The 15,097-nt window shown below is 42.6% G+C and overlaps 1 non-coding gene across 1 annotated transcript; it reads right to left on the bottom strand.

Annotated features, from left to right (window-relative positions):
* Positions 1-9,689: 9,689 nt before the first annotated feature.
* Positions 9,690-9,743, bottom strand: LOC120048917. Its single transcript, XR_005477066.1, has one exon. It is a non-coding gene; the product is annotated as a U7 small nuclear RNA (small nuclear RNA).
* Between the last annotated feature and the right edge of the window lie 5,354 nt (positions 9,744-15,097).

The following is a 15,097-nucleotide window of genomic DNA, read 5'->3' as shown; positions in this document are numbered from 1 at the left end:
AGAAATTAGTTTGGATGTGTGTGTGTGTGTGTGTGTGTGTGTGTGTGTGTGTGTGTGTGTGTGTGTGTGTGTGTGTGTGTGTGTGTGTGTGTGTGTGTGTGTGTGTGTGTGTGTGTGAACCGAGCAGGAGGGCAGGGAGTCTGGCCAGTGGGTTATCTCCCTGATAAGACTATTTGATTCAGCAGCGTTAATAATTAACGCTGTGGAGATAGAGATCTGTAGACAGCGGGCAGGAGGCTGTTGGAGGGATAACAGGGAGGGGGTGGTGGTTGTGGCTGGAGCAGCATTACTCTGACCTTTAGTTAGATAGCAGGAAATTCTTTGTGAATATCTGCAAGAGATATTGTTGCATACGATAAACATATCGTTTGTATGTTTATGAGGTCCGAGATCGTTATTGTAATCATGGTTTCACACAATAAAGAATTCAGCATTCAGATTGGTTTTTCATCAAAGTAAAAAATAAAACCGTCTAGGATTGAGGGTCTGAGGTAATTGGATCGAAGGTTTCAGGTAAAAGTGCACTTCCCCTGTGCCAGGGCGTGGTTGTTGTTGTGGAGGCCATACTTCAGGAGGAAATATCCCATATCCTGCTGAACTGTAAAGTGGTACCTGGATTCAGTGTTTGAAATGATGTGGTCCTTTCCGTCAAAAGGTAGTAGTAAAAACTGGCAGTAAAAGCTACTATGTTACTCCTGTGTTCAGACGCATACCTCATTTAGCTGTCTGAAAGCACCGTGAACCTGTGGGTGAATGACTCAGGGTAGCTAAGGTATCATATTTTACACAACAACAGACTTGCTCTCTACCCATGGACAACAGACTTGACCTTTAGCCCTATCCCATCTGGACAAGAGGAATACCAATGTAAAAATGCTGTTTATTGACTATAGCTCAGCATTCAATACCCTCCAAGCTCATCATTAATCTTGAGACTCTGGGTCTGAACCCCACCCTGTGCAACTGGTTCCTGGACTTCCTGACGGGCCGGCCCTTGCGGTGAAGGTAGGAAACATCACAAGGGTGCATGCTCAGACCCCTCCTGTACTCCCTGTTCACCCATAACTGCGTGGCCAAGCACGCAAGAACTCAATCATCAAGTTTGCAGGCAACACAACAGTAGTAGCCTTGATTACCAACGATGACGAGACAGCCTACAGGGAGGAGGTGAGGGCTCTGGGAGTGTGATGCCTGGAAAACAACCTCTCACTCAACATCAACAAAACAAAGGAGATGATCGTGGACTTATCTAGCTTACCCCCTATTTACATCGACGGGACCGCAGTGGAGAAGGTGGAAAGCTTCAAGTTCCTTGGCATACACATCACTGACAAACTGAAATGGACCACCCACACAGACAGTGTGGTGAAAAAGGCGCAACAGAGCCTCTTCAACCTCAGGAGGCAAAAGAAATGTGACTTGTCACCTAAAACCCTCACAAACTTTTACAAATGCACAATTGAAAGCATCCTGTCGGGCTGTATCACCACCTGGTACGGCAAATGCACCGCCCGCAACCCAAAGGCTCTCCAGAGGGTGGTGCGGTCTGCCCAACGCATTACCGGGGGAAAACTACCCGCCCTCCAGGACATCTACAGCACCCGATGTCACAGGAAGGCCAAAAAGATTATCAAATCAAATCAAATCAAATTTATTTATATAGCCCTTCTTAGATCAGCTGATATCTCAAAGTTCTGTACAGAAACTCAGCCTAAAACCCCAAACAGCAAGCAATGCAGGTGTAGAAGCACGGTGGCTAGGAAAAACTCCCTAGAAAGGCCAAAACCTAGGAAGAAACCTAGAGAGGAACCAGGCTATGTGAGGTTGCCAGTCCTCTTCTGGCTGTGCCAGGTGGAGATTATAACAGAACATGGCCAAGATGTTCAAATGTTCATAAATGACCAGCATGGTCAAATAATAAGTAGTTGTCGAGGGTGCAGCATGTCAGCACCTCAGGAGTAAATGTCAGTTGGCTTTTCATAGCCGATCATTAAGAGTATCTCTACCGTTCCTGCGGTCTCTAGAGAGTTGAAAACAGCAGGTCTGGGACAGGTAGCACGTCCGGTGAACAGATCAGGGTTCCATAGCCGCAGGCAGAACAGTTGAAACTGGAGCAGCAGCACGGCCAGGTGGACTGGGGACAGCAAGAGGTCATCATGCCAGGTAGTCCTGAGGCATGGTCCTAGGGCTCAGGTCCCCCGAGAGAGAGAAAGAAAGAGAGAATTAGAGAGAGCATACTTAAATTCACACAGGACACCGGATAAGACAGGAGAAGTACTCCAGATATAACAAACTGACCCTAGTCCCCCGACACATAAACTACTGCAGCATAAATACTGGAGGCTGAGACAGGAGGGGTCAGGAGACACTGTGGCGCCATCCGATGATACCCCCGGACAGGGCCAAACAGGAAGGATATAACCCCACCCACTTTGCCAAAGGACAGCCCCCACAACACTAGAGGGATATCTTATCAAGGACATGGTTGATGTCCTTATTATCAAGGACATCAACCACCCGAGCCACTGCCTGTTCACCACGCTATCATCCAGAAGGCGAGGTCAGTACAGGTGCATCAAAGCTGGGAGCGAGAGACTGAAAAACAGCTTCTATCTCAAGGCCATCAGACTGTTAAATAGCCATCACTAGCACATTAGAGGCTGCTGCCTATAGGCATAGACTAGAAATCACTGGCCCCTTTAAGGAATGGAACACTAGTCACTTTACAGTTTTTTCCAACTGCTTACACACAAAATCTTTTCATGTCACACGATTTTTGAAACCTCTCACTCAAAGTGCAAAACTACACACCAAATATCCAATACCATAAGCAATTTCTCAGCCTTTGACTCAATTGTCAATTGCATACAACACTTTTTTCAAAACACTACACACAATTCTCTACCTAAAACACAAAAATCTAACAGGAAGTGACTTGCTTTCCTTTTCCAAACACAACCAATCAAAATGCTACACTTATTCACCAGGTCACACACACACTCCTCACATGTGCAAACACTAATAGCTTAACTGATCACTAACCAATCACTGCTTTACTGTAGTATAGGCCTATAAATAGGTCAAAGGTCAGATTACCTGTTTTGAACAATGGATGCCAACAATGGACAGAGAGCAAGAGGAGTAGGAGGGAGAGGAAGAGGAAGAAGAGGACGATGGCAAAGAAGAGAAGGAAGGAGAGCCATCTCTGATGAGATTAGGGCAACACTTGTTGATCATGTGATCAACCACGGTTTGACCATGAGAGAGGCTGGACTGAGAGTCCAGCCCAACTTGAGTCGATTTACAGTGGCGTCCATAATTCCAACCTTCAGAAATGAGAACAGGTATGCAACTATCTAATGACTATTTTAGCATTACAGTAATGTACTGTAAAATACGTATGACTGCATAGTATTGCATAAACATTTTAAACAACTCTAAGCCATCCATTTACTGCACTGCATTGAATGAATGAGGTTGGTTATCATGCTGTACTACATTTTTTTGTACATTGTCTACAGTTCCTATGCTGAACACATACTGTGTTTGAATTCTGTATAGAGTGGAAAGGCAAAGACATCATGAGGACGAGGACGCTTGTTTACAGATGTACAAGAGACTGCAATTATAAATATGGTTTTGGCCAACAATGCAATTAGGATTCGAGAGATAAGAGAGCATATCTTGAATAATGACACCATATTTAACAACATCAATGCTGTAAGCCTGTCGACCATACAACGCATCCTCCAACGGCACCGAGTGACGATGAAACAACTTTACAAGGTGCCATTTGAGAGAAACTCTGACAGAGTCAAGAATATGCGACATGACTTTGTAGAGGTATGTATGCAACACTACTTCCAGTACTTCAGACATACCATATTTACTCATCTGTATATCTTTTTGTCTGTTACAGAGAGTATTGGAGCTGGATGCCCATGTAATTCGCCATGAATTTATTTATGTGGATGAGGTTGGCTTCAACCTCACCAAAACCAGGCACCGCGGAAGAAATGTAATAGGACAGAGGGCAGTTACCAATGTCCCTGGACAGCGTTGGGGTAATATATATAACTATGTGTGCTACCATCACTCAAAACGGGGTCCTCCATCACAATGCCACACTGGGTCCGTACAACACCAGCCATATGCTCACTTTTCTGGATGCAATTTACACAATGCTTGTCCCTGATCCAGATCAGGAGCCTGCTAGATTTGTGGTTTTATGGGACAATGTTAGTTTTCACCGGGCTGTTCTAGTCCAAAACTGGTTTGCCACCTATCCACAATTTGTGGTTTTGTACCTACCCCCATATTCACCTTTTCTAAATCTCATAGAGGAATTATTCTCAGCCTGGCGTTGGAAAGTGTATGATCGCCAACCCTATGCCTGCATGCCGCTTCTCCAGGCAATGGAGGACGCATGTGGGGACATAGAGGTTGCCTCTGTCCAAGGTTGGATACGCCATGCTAGGAGATACTTCCCTCGATGTTTGGCAAGAGAAAACGTATCTTGTGATGTGGACGAAGTATTGTGGCCAGACCCAGGCCGGAGAAGAGATGACACGTAGCTTAGCACTGGTGACTGCCCCCCCCCCTACCAATTCCTGGACTGCCCCCCCGGGACCCCACACACACACAATTGTGTTCTTTACTGTATTCTAAAGAATATACTTTTGGTTTACATATGTTTATGGTTTTGTTGTATGCTACTGTATACAACAGTAATGTTTGGCCTAATAAATATTTTCTGTTTCTACATTGCATTGGTGTTTACAGTGTACTTGTTACCCCTCTCAGCAGATTACTTTCACTGTAGAACACTGTATTGAAATGCAGATATAAGCCTATGAAAGACCAAAGAGCTTTAGATTTAGAACAACAGTGTTTACATGGTATATCCAAAAATGTACTATTATGAAAGCAGTGTTTGCCATTTGATGCAAATGCTTCATTCTGACATGTGTTTATGGCATTTTGAATGCAGTGTTACATTTTGAAGGAGATGTGAGGTATTTTGCATTTTGTGTGTGCAGTTTTGGGAATTGTGTGTAGAGTTTTGAAAAAAGGAGACAGTTTTGAAAACGTGTGTAAGCAGTTGGAAAAAACTGTAATAATGTTTACATATCTTGCATTACTCATCTCATATTTATATACTGTTTTCTATACTATTCTGCTGTATCTTAGTCCATTCCGCCTGACATCGCTCATCCAGAGGTACAGTATATAGTTTTAATTCATTCCTACTTAGATTTGTGTGTACTGGGTATATGTTGTGCAATTTGTTAGATATTACTTGTTAGATTTTACTGCACTGTTGGAGCTAGATGCACAAGCATTTCGCTACACCCACAATAACATCTGCTAATCACGTGTATGTGACCAATAACATTTTATTTTATTTAGCCATGGACAACAGACTTAACCTCTAGCCATGGACAACAGACTTGACCTCTAGCCATGGACAACAGACTTGACCTCTAGCCATGGACAACAGACTTGACCTCTAGCCATGGACAACAGACTTGACCTCTAGCCATGGACAACAGACTTGACCTCTAGCCATGGACAACAAACTTGACCTCTAGCCATGGACAATAAAAAAAAACTCCAACTGCACCTGCTCCACATAAAAAAAACACATGGACCTTAACACATGGAAACTAGCATTCTATTCAACATTTATCCCACAACACATGTATACTCAGGCGTCGCCATACAGTGCAGGGCCTACTACACCATTCGTCATTGTGGTGGGGGCATTGTGGTGGAAGCCTACACGCCAGTGAGGGAGCCTGAATTCAGGTCAGATCGCAGTCAGAGAAGTCTCCCAGATTATGCTTTGTTTACCCCAATCATTCCTCCCGCTGTGGCGCGGAGTCCCTGGAAGATGTGCCTGGGAAGAGCCAAGCTAATGATGTGAATGCTTTACTGCTGATTACTAGCAGGATAGTGTGATCTACGCTAAATGTTAGCACTCATTTAAATATTATGCCCAAGCGTCTGACTTAGCTAGCGCCTCGAGGCTAACATCTAAACTAATCTCAGTGTAATGCTAACTGTTAGCACTCATTCAAATCAAATTTAGAGTATCTCACTTGGCCTTATGTCAGCGCTAGCTGAATTTAAAGGTCTGATGCAGCCGTTTTTATCTCAATATCAATCATTTCTGGGTAACAATTATGCACCTTACTGTGATTGTTTTCAGTTAAAATGGTCAGAAAGAAACAAAAATAGCTTCTTAGCAAAGATACATTTCTCAAGCAAGAATTGTGCTAGTACTAGCTATTATTGACAGAGAGGTTTGGAACTCTACTTTCTTATTGAGGTCTATTAACTAATTTACCGCCTGGTGATGTCACCAGGCAGGCCAAAACTCCATACCACCAAAACAGGCTGAAATTTCAGGCAGGCTTTTCAAACAGCTCTTACACTAAAAGGGCATTAATATAATTTTCACAATTTCACAGTATTATTCCAACTTCATAGTATGAAAATATGTATAAAACACATGAATTCATGTTTTTGACTGCACTGGGCCTTTATTGCTAATGCAAGCTAGCTTTCCATAAATGGTTTGTGTTTATCATATCACCTGGTGCCCGAAAGTCAGCTCCAAGGCTAAAAGGGTATGCTTTCAGCACCAACAAAGTAAGCTAATTGACAGAGAAAGGAGATGTCTAGACTGTAAAATGTCAAATGCATCTCTGGAGGAAATGCACAAGGTTTTGTTATGACAGAGTTTAATTTCCTCTCTCTGCACTTAAAAAGATGGGACTTGAGTAACAATAGATACATACATTCAAAATGTTAAGCTTGCTATGCTGGGCAGAGATGTCAGCAGGATCTGGTTTTCGGAGCTTCAGCCCCCAATGATTTTGTGTCAGCCCTGAATCTTTTGCGTTGCTGCAATGGTGTAAAAAAAGTGTCCTCTGAAAGCATTGCTTAGTTCATAGAGCTGTGGTTACCTGAAACTCCCAAAGTCATCCAAGCAGTGTACTGCCACTTACACGTTCTTGGAATGGTGCTATGTCTTGCAAGATCACTTTATAATTAATTAGTAATCTACAAAACAAATTTAATATAATAGCATGGATAATGTTAGGCTACTCTTATACCAAAAACAGTACGTCATTTATTATGACAATTTAGGATGATTGTTCTGAAATATAGCATTTTTTTTCTCATGTGGCCAGAACTCAACAGCAGGTGTCATATGTCTAAAATATGCTGTGATTAAGTGGCTGTGTTGAACTCCATCTGCTCTAACATTAGATTAAACAAGTAGTTAGACTACTTAGCCTACATCATTCAAGAAGATTGAAATGCATATTCCCATGAACTGATTGGGATCAAACGGTTGGCATGCATGCAGCATGGACGTTTCAGCTGTAAAATGTGAATAATTATCATTCACAATTGACAGTGATGGCCTAATTTACAATAAGGCAGGCCTAATTTGGTGTTTTAGGATGTAAAAAAATATAACATTTTCATTGAGCCACTTATGTGTAGGCATAGGCAACTGTGCAATTTGGATGATACATTGTACGTATATTCTAAAATGATTTTATACACTAGGCTACATGTTGGTACCAACTTTCATTCAGAAATGAAGTAATAATAATTCAAAAAATGGTGCTATGGTAGGCTACCTAAACAAACAGCACTTCACCACTGGTTAGAATAAGTGGAAAGCATTTGCCATTTGTAGTCATCTGATAATTCCAGCTCTGTTTGATTGAGCCAGTGTCATTGTGCTGCAATGAACAAGCACTGGAACTAGTCTTGATAAATCAATCAATGTCAGATTTTTGTTTTGAATGAATCTCCGTTTGGATATTTGGTTACAATTAGGCTAGGAAATGTTAAGGTGAGTGGTCATGATCATTAGTCTAGCAATTGAAAGCAATGCAGATCTTCTCTATCCGCAAACATGTTAGGCATATAGCTTACCTGATGAGCTTCCCTGATGTTTTTCTGAACTTTCCAATACATTTCTGATGCAAATTCACATTTTTACACTCTTCCCATAGGCTATTCAAGTCATTTGACATCTTTTCTTATTAGTTAAAAAGGTCATAAGGCCTACATTGTTTCAATAACAATATAGCTGAAACCACTAGCCTATTGGCTTCATTGAATTACTGAATTTATTCTCTTGTAATTTTATTATTTAAAATATTATTGTAACAGTAGGCCTACCTACACAATAACCTCATATGGGGTTACTGACTAAAATCCATTTGAATTAATAATACAAAGTGTTGATTATTTGGCCTTGGGGAGAGCACAGTGCATGGAAGAAAACATAACACAAAAATAGATTTGCCAAGTTATATAATTACTAATGTATCTATAGAAATAAATGAAATATTTGAAAATACTACACCAGAGAGCATATTTTAGCCACAGAGGATCAATAGCTTATGAAAAAATTTGCTGTAGATTGTGTTTTGTCACATTAGGAGCATATAGGCCTACAGTTGGGAATCCCGCAATTGGGGAGCCTGCACGGCAAATATCAAACAGCTGATTGTTGAGTTGTGGCTGTCAATGAACAGAAGGAGAAGCTAAAAGGTATTTTGCAATATCACTGAAAAGCTGGTGGACTATAATTTCCTCATATTGTAGGCCTAAGATCTGTGTATCCCCACTTTCATTGGCCTATGCTATTGGTTGCATTTAAGACATGGGTCGTTCATTTTATTGATCTCAGTATGTCAATGTCAGAGTAGCTTGTCATTTTGTGTGGTATAAAAAAATATTATTTTAATTTCTCCAGTCATGTAAAATGAAGTAGAATTGCAGGAAATGATTTTCTCAGACACGCCAACCCCTCAGCTCCTGGTATTCAGCACTGAGCCCAGAATGTTATGACATTCTGGTGAAGGCCCTGATGCTAGGTCAAGTTGATTCCATCTGTGGTTCTTTAAAATAGAAAATAGGGACTCGGAGTGAGGCTCTCTGAAAGTGGGGAAACAAACCAACAAACCAAACCTTAAGAAGAAAAGATCCACTTCCCAAAACAGCTTTTTCGGAGGCAAGCAAGCCCTGTTCTGTTTTAAACATTTATATCCTCCTTTGCATGCAGTACTTGGTAAACAGCTTTTGAGTTCATTTTTTTTCTACTCAAATTGAGTAAGCAGAGACATAATCAGCTGAATAGCTCTAAATAGGGGAAAACAGTCAACAGATTTGCACAGGTCGAGAGAGAGAGATATACAAAGCTAAATGATAGCATTGTGAATACTCAAACAAACAAAGCTCTCGTACATTATTCAACCATAAACACAGCATGTACCCACGCACTTCCCTATCCAGCCATCACTATCCACTTGTCCCACATGAAAAAATACTATAGTATACTACGGTATAAATACTATAGTATTCACTGTAGGGTTTTTGCAGACTTTACTGTAGTACATACACTGTAATGTTTTTGCAGACTAAAGTCAGCAAAAACACTACAGTGAATACTGTAGTATTTACCGTAGTATACTGTAGTATTTACAGTTAACTATAGTATAAATACTGTAGTAAAATAAAACTGTAGTATATACTATAATCATTAATGTATTGTTTTTAGGATTGTAGTATACTGTAGCATTTACTGTAGTGTATTTGCAGAGAGAACTGTAGTATTTACTATAGTGTTTTTATTTTATTATCTTTGACATAGAAGTGGAGGCTTTCTTCTTCAGGAAACCTACTGGAGAAATACTAAAAAAGCAATTTTTCCATGACCTGTAGGAACGGATATCTCATCACTTACAGTATACTACAGTAATGTACTATACTATAGTAAATTGTAATATGTTTTCATGTGGGGTGAGTGACCTGCTAAAATAATAGTCAAGTAGAGAGTGCTCAGCTTCAGTGGCTCCCAATGAACAGATATCAGCTGTAATTGATGGGGAGTCTGAGGCCCAGGTTAATTACTTAAGATGCATCCCAAATGGCACCCTATTCCTTTTGTAGTGCACAGATCTCTATGGGCCCTGGTCAAAAATAGTGCACTGCTAAGGGAATATAGGCTGCCATTTGAGATAAACTCTATAGTACCTGGACCGTTCCACTCTGGTCTTTACCAGCCTGACCACCTCCACTCTGGTCTTTACCAGCCTGACCACATCCCCCCTGGGCTTTACCAGCTTGACCATCTCCACTCTGGTCTTTACCAGCCTGACCACCTCCACTCTGGTCTTTACCAGCCTGAACACCTCCACTCTGGTCTTTACCAGCCTGAACACCTCCACTCTGGTCTTTACCAGCCTGAACACCTCCACTCTGGTCTTTACCAGCCTGACCACCTCCACTTTGGTCTTTACCAGCCTGACCACCTCCACTCTGGTCTTTACCAGCCTGACCACATCCCCCCTGGGCTTTACCAGCCTGACCACATCCCCCCTGGGCTTTACCAGCTTGACCACATCCACTCTGGTCTTTACCAGCCTGAACACCTCCACTCTGGTCTTTACCAGCCTGAACACCTCCACTCTGGTCTTTACCAGCCTGAACACATCCACTCTGGTCTTTACCAGCCTGACCACCTCCACTCTGGTCTTTACCAGCCTGAACACCTCCACTCTGGTCTTTACCAGCCTGACCACATCCCCCCTGGGCTTTACCAGCTTGACCACCTCCACTCTGGTCTTTACCAGCCTGACCACATCCACTCTGGTCTTTACCAGCCTGAACACCTCCACTCTGGTCTTTACCAGCCTGACCACATCCCCCCTGGGCTTTACCAGCCTGACCACCTCCACTCTGGTCTTTACCAGCTTGACCACCTCCACTCTGGTCTTTACCAGCTTGACCACATCCACTCTGGTCTTTACCAGCCTGACCACCTCCACTCTGGTCTTTACCAGTCTGACCACCTCCACTCTGGTCTTTACCAGCCTGACCACCTCCACTCTGGTCTTTACCAGCCTGAACACCTCCACTCTGGTATTTACCAGCCTGACCACCTCCACTCTGGTCTTTACCAGCCTGAACACCTCCACTCTGGTCTTTACCAGCCTGACCACATCCACTCTGGTCTTTAGCAGCCTGAACACCTCCACTCTGGTCTTTACCAGCTTGAACACCTCCACTCTGGTCTTTACCAGCCTGAACACCTCCACTCTGGTCTTTACCAGCCTGACCACCTCCACTCTGGTCTTTACCAGCCTGAAAACCTCCACTCTGGTCTTTACCAGCCTGACCACATCCCCCCTGGGCTTTACCAGCTTGACCACCTCCACTCTGGTCTTTACCAGCCTGACCACATCCCCCCTGGGCTTTACCAGCTTGACCACCTCCACTCTGGTCTTCACCAGCCTGACCACATCCACTCTGGTCTTTACCAGCCTGAACACCTCCACTCTGGTCTTTACCAGCCTGACCACATCCCCCCTGGGCTTTATCAGCCTGACCACCTCCACTCTGGTCTTTACCAGCTTGACCACCTCCACTCTGTTCTTTACCAGCTTGACCACCTCCACTCTGGTCTTTACCAGCCTGACCACCTCCACTCTGGTCTTTACCAGCCTGACCACCTCCACTCTGGTCTTTACCAGCCTGAACACCTCCACTTTGGTCTTTACCAGCCTGACCACATCCCCCCATGGGCTTTACCAGCTTGACCACCTCCACTCTGGACTTTACCAGCCTGACCACATCCCCCCTGGGCTTTACCAGCTTGACCACCTCCACTCTGGTCTTTACCAGCCTGACCACCTCCACTCTGGTCTTTACCAGCCTGACCACATCCACTCTGGTCTTTACCAGCCTGAACACCTCCACTCTGGTCTTTACCAGCCTGACCACATCCCCCCTGGGCTTTATCAGCCTGACCACCTCCACTCTGGTCTTTACCAGCTTGATCACCTCCACTCTGGTCTTTACCAGCTTGACCACATCCACTCTGGTCTTTACCAGCCTGACCACCTCCACTCTGGTCTTTACCAGCCTGAACACCTCCACTCTGGTCTTTACCAGCTTGACCACATCCACTCTGGTCTTTACCAGCCTGACCACATCCCCCTGGGCTTTACCAGCCTGACCACCTCCACTCTGGTCTTTACCAGCCTGACCACCTCCACTCTGGTCACATGTTAAATTGACTGTGGGGAGTTAGTTATCTGTCTCCCGACGGTGTTGTGTTCCAGCTCTCAGACTCTGCTGTAGCATCCAGTATAAGTACCACTGCATCACTCTGGTCCCAATCCATCCACATTATCTTCAGCAGGGAGAACTTCTTTCATCACCACTCAGTGTCTGAGAGCAGGACAACCATTCAATCCACATAATCAATGGTTTCATTATGGGTGGCCCTATTTAGTGTACTGTAGTATGTACACCTCTAAGAAGGAGAGGGTATTAGAGAATATAAATGAATGGTTAGGAATGTGCTTTTAATTCAACAGGCATAAGATGGAGGGTAGCCATTTGTGGGATGTACAGTGTATTACAATAATAATTTGTGAAATTACATATTGACTTAACAGTGATAAATGAAGTCTCAAAGAAAGTCACGGTTGGCAGTATGCCCTGGAACGTTTGTAGGGCACAGACACCTGGGCTGGAAGTGCCTCTTAAGATGTATTCTATCAGATCTGGCCAGAGAACATCCTCTGACAGGTAATATTTCAGGATCCTGTTAAATCATGTAACACCATAGAAATAGAATAACTAGAAGCGCCAAAGCCCCTCAACCACGGCAATCTGAACGCTAAACTTCCTGCATTTATTTCCTGCTTTACTCCTATGGGCACACTAAATATATCTGCCAGTCCACCTATCACAGAAATGTACTGTAAGCTGTGATCATATCTGAAGTCCTTCTCCATGATTGTAGGCTGAATAGTGAGAGAGAGGGGTTAGGCTGAGCAGACTCACTCAACTTCATCACTGTAATGAGATGCGGTATCTTGAAAGAAGCTTGGACAGTGGCATTGTTTGATCTCGCGTTGGTTCACTACTCCCTACTACCACTGGGTGGTGTTCATTTACAAGTCACTATTCCTTCAGTTTTCCTTGTCATAAAAGGGGAAAGTCTTATTTTGGCAACATTTTGACAGACATAAATATTTAGATGTGGTCGTAGTAGACATACTTATCCTACTGATATGTCTGTTCCAAACATTCCAAAGCATTCCATCAGAATTCTGAGGCTGAAGCCTTGAGCTACCATACAAAAGGATATTTGTTGAAGTTTGGTACAAAGCTAAAATCGAACATTATAAAGGTGGACAACACAGGGTGATAATGACATAAAGCTCTTGTAGAAAAAAATATGCCATAGTGGGTCAGTTTAGGGCTTATGGATTTTAGGAAGCTACAGGCACATGTGTGTCTTCCTCCCCAGGCTTTGTCTGTCTCAACATGATGAGAAAACAATTCAACTCCCACAATTCACCCTATTACAGTTGAATTACATAGAACCCTGACCGTAAGCCTCCAAAGTCATATAGACAAACGTTAAGAATGTCCTATTTGAACCAGGCTGTTGTGAGGTTTTGTAAGCCAGGATGAGGCCTTCTTTGAATTGTGGTGTTCAGAGTAAATTGTGATGAAGAGACTCTTCCCCTGGAAGAAGAAGAATGGCTTGTGGTGAGCACCATTAGATGGGGCAAATACACACACACACACACACACACACACACACACACACACACACACACACACACACACACACACACACACACACACACACACACACACACACACACACACACACACACACACTAACTGGAAAAGAAGTTTGAACTTTTGTGCCCTTACCGACAGTTTTGTCAACTTTGAACAAGGTGATGTATTTGGAGCGCTATTGTGATTTCACAATGGAAATGTTTTGTTGTATTTTCCCTTTTCTCTGTAGTCTCCTGTGGCACAACTCAACCACAAAGTTTAGATGGATATGTCTAAAACCAAAGAATATAAATACTTTGAACTAAGCCCAGTCTTGGATGCTCTGCCACCCTAGGCAAGACAAAAAATCACTGCAAAACTGGTATAGTGTATAATGTCAGCAAACCAAGCAATTTTATGAATGCCCATCAATGTGGTACCGTTTGTAAAACATGCATTTGCATTGGCTTTATTAGTTGTGATTCCTGACAAAGGCTTAAGACTAATCAATTTGGCTATTTAAGACCTGAATATCAGCTACCCACGTTTATCAGGAGTTATCTTGACCCTATTTGCAATGAGAATCAATGTGTTTAAACAGCGGGAAATGCAGAAATATTATCGTCTTCGGTATGATCTGCTCGTCCAAAATGTACAAATACAAACTTGAGATCACTGATTATCATGACAATTTAGCACAGAGTGAAACTCCCGGAAACCAGTCGTGGGTAACCTAATTTCATTCCATATTGTCCATGTCATTTTGACCTGTCCTGTTTTTATGATATGGTGTTAGTTAACATGCTAAGTCATATTTCCATTGAAGTGCATTTTTATTTGATAGGATACCATTTAGGCCAGAGATCATCAATTAAACGGATGGTATGGGGGCCGAAACAATAATTGCAAATAATTTGGTGGGCCGCCAGTTGGGGAACCCTGATTTAGGCTATTTGATCAGAGACAAGTGCATGATGTAAAAACTGTCTGTCTCATTACATTATCATAAATTTGGTCTCCAGTCTGAATGGCTACAGAAAAAACACACACTGAAGGCTACTACTCTTTCTATTGTAGGCCTATAGGATTCATTATTTATGTTAGATGACTTTGACGGATCATTGGTGGAGGCGCGTGGCAACTGGACATGGATAAGCTAAATATTTAGCGCCCCTGCAGAACTGCTTATAATGTCGAGGCATCAGTGCTCACCTAAATATTTATTTATTTATTTATTTTTATTTCACCTTTATTTAACCAGGTAGGCAAATTGAGAACACGTTCTCATTTACAATTGCGACCTGGCCAAGATAAAGCAAAGCAGTTCGATACATACAACAACACATAGTTACACATGGAGTAGAACAAACATACAGTCAATAATACAGTGAAAAAAATAAGTCTATATACAATGTGAGCAAGTGAGGTGAGATAAGGGAGGTGAAGGCAAACAAAATATATATAAAAATAAATAAAA

The sequence above is a fragment of the Salvelinus namaycush genome, chromosome 5 (assembly GCF_016432855.1).
Source record: "Salvelinus namaycush isolate Seneca chromosome 5, SaNama_1.0, whole genome shotgun sequence".
Classification (NCBI taxonomy): Eukaryota; Metazoa; Chordata; class Actinopteri; order Salmoniformes; family Salmonidae; genus Salvelinus; species Salvelinus namaycush.
Note: the sequence above shows the minus strand (reverse complement) of the source record. Positions and strands in the feature narration are given on the sequence as shown.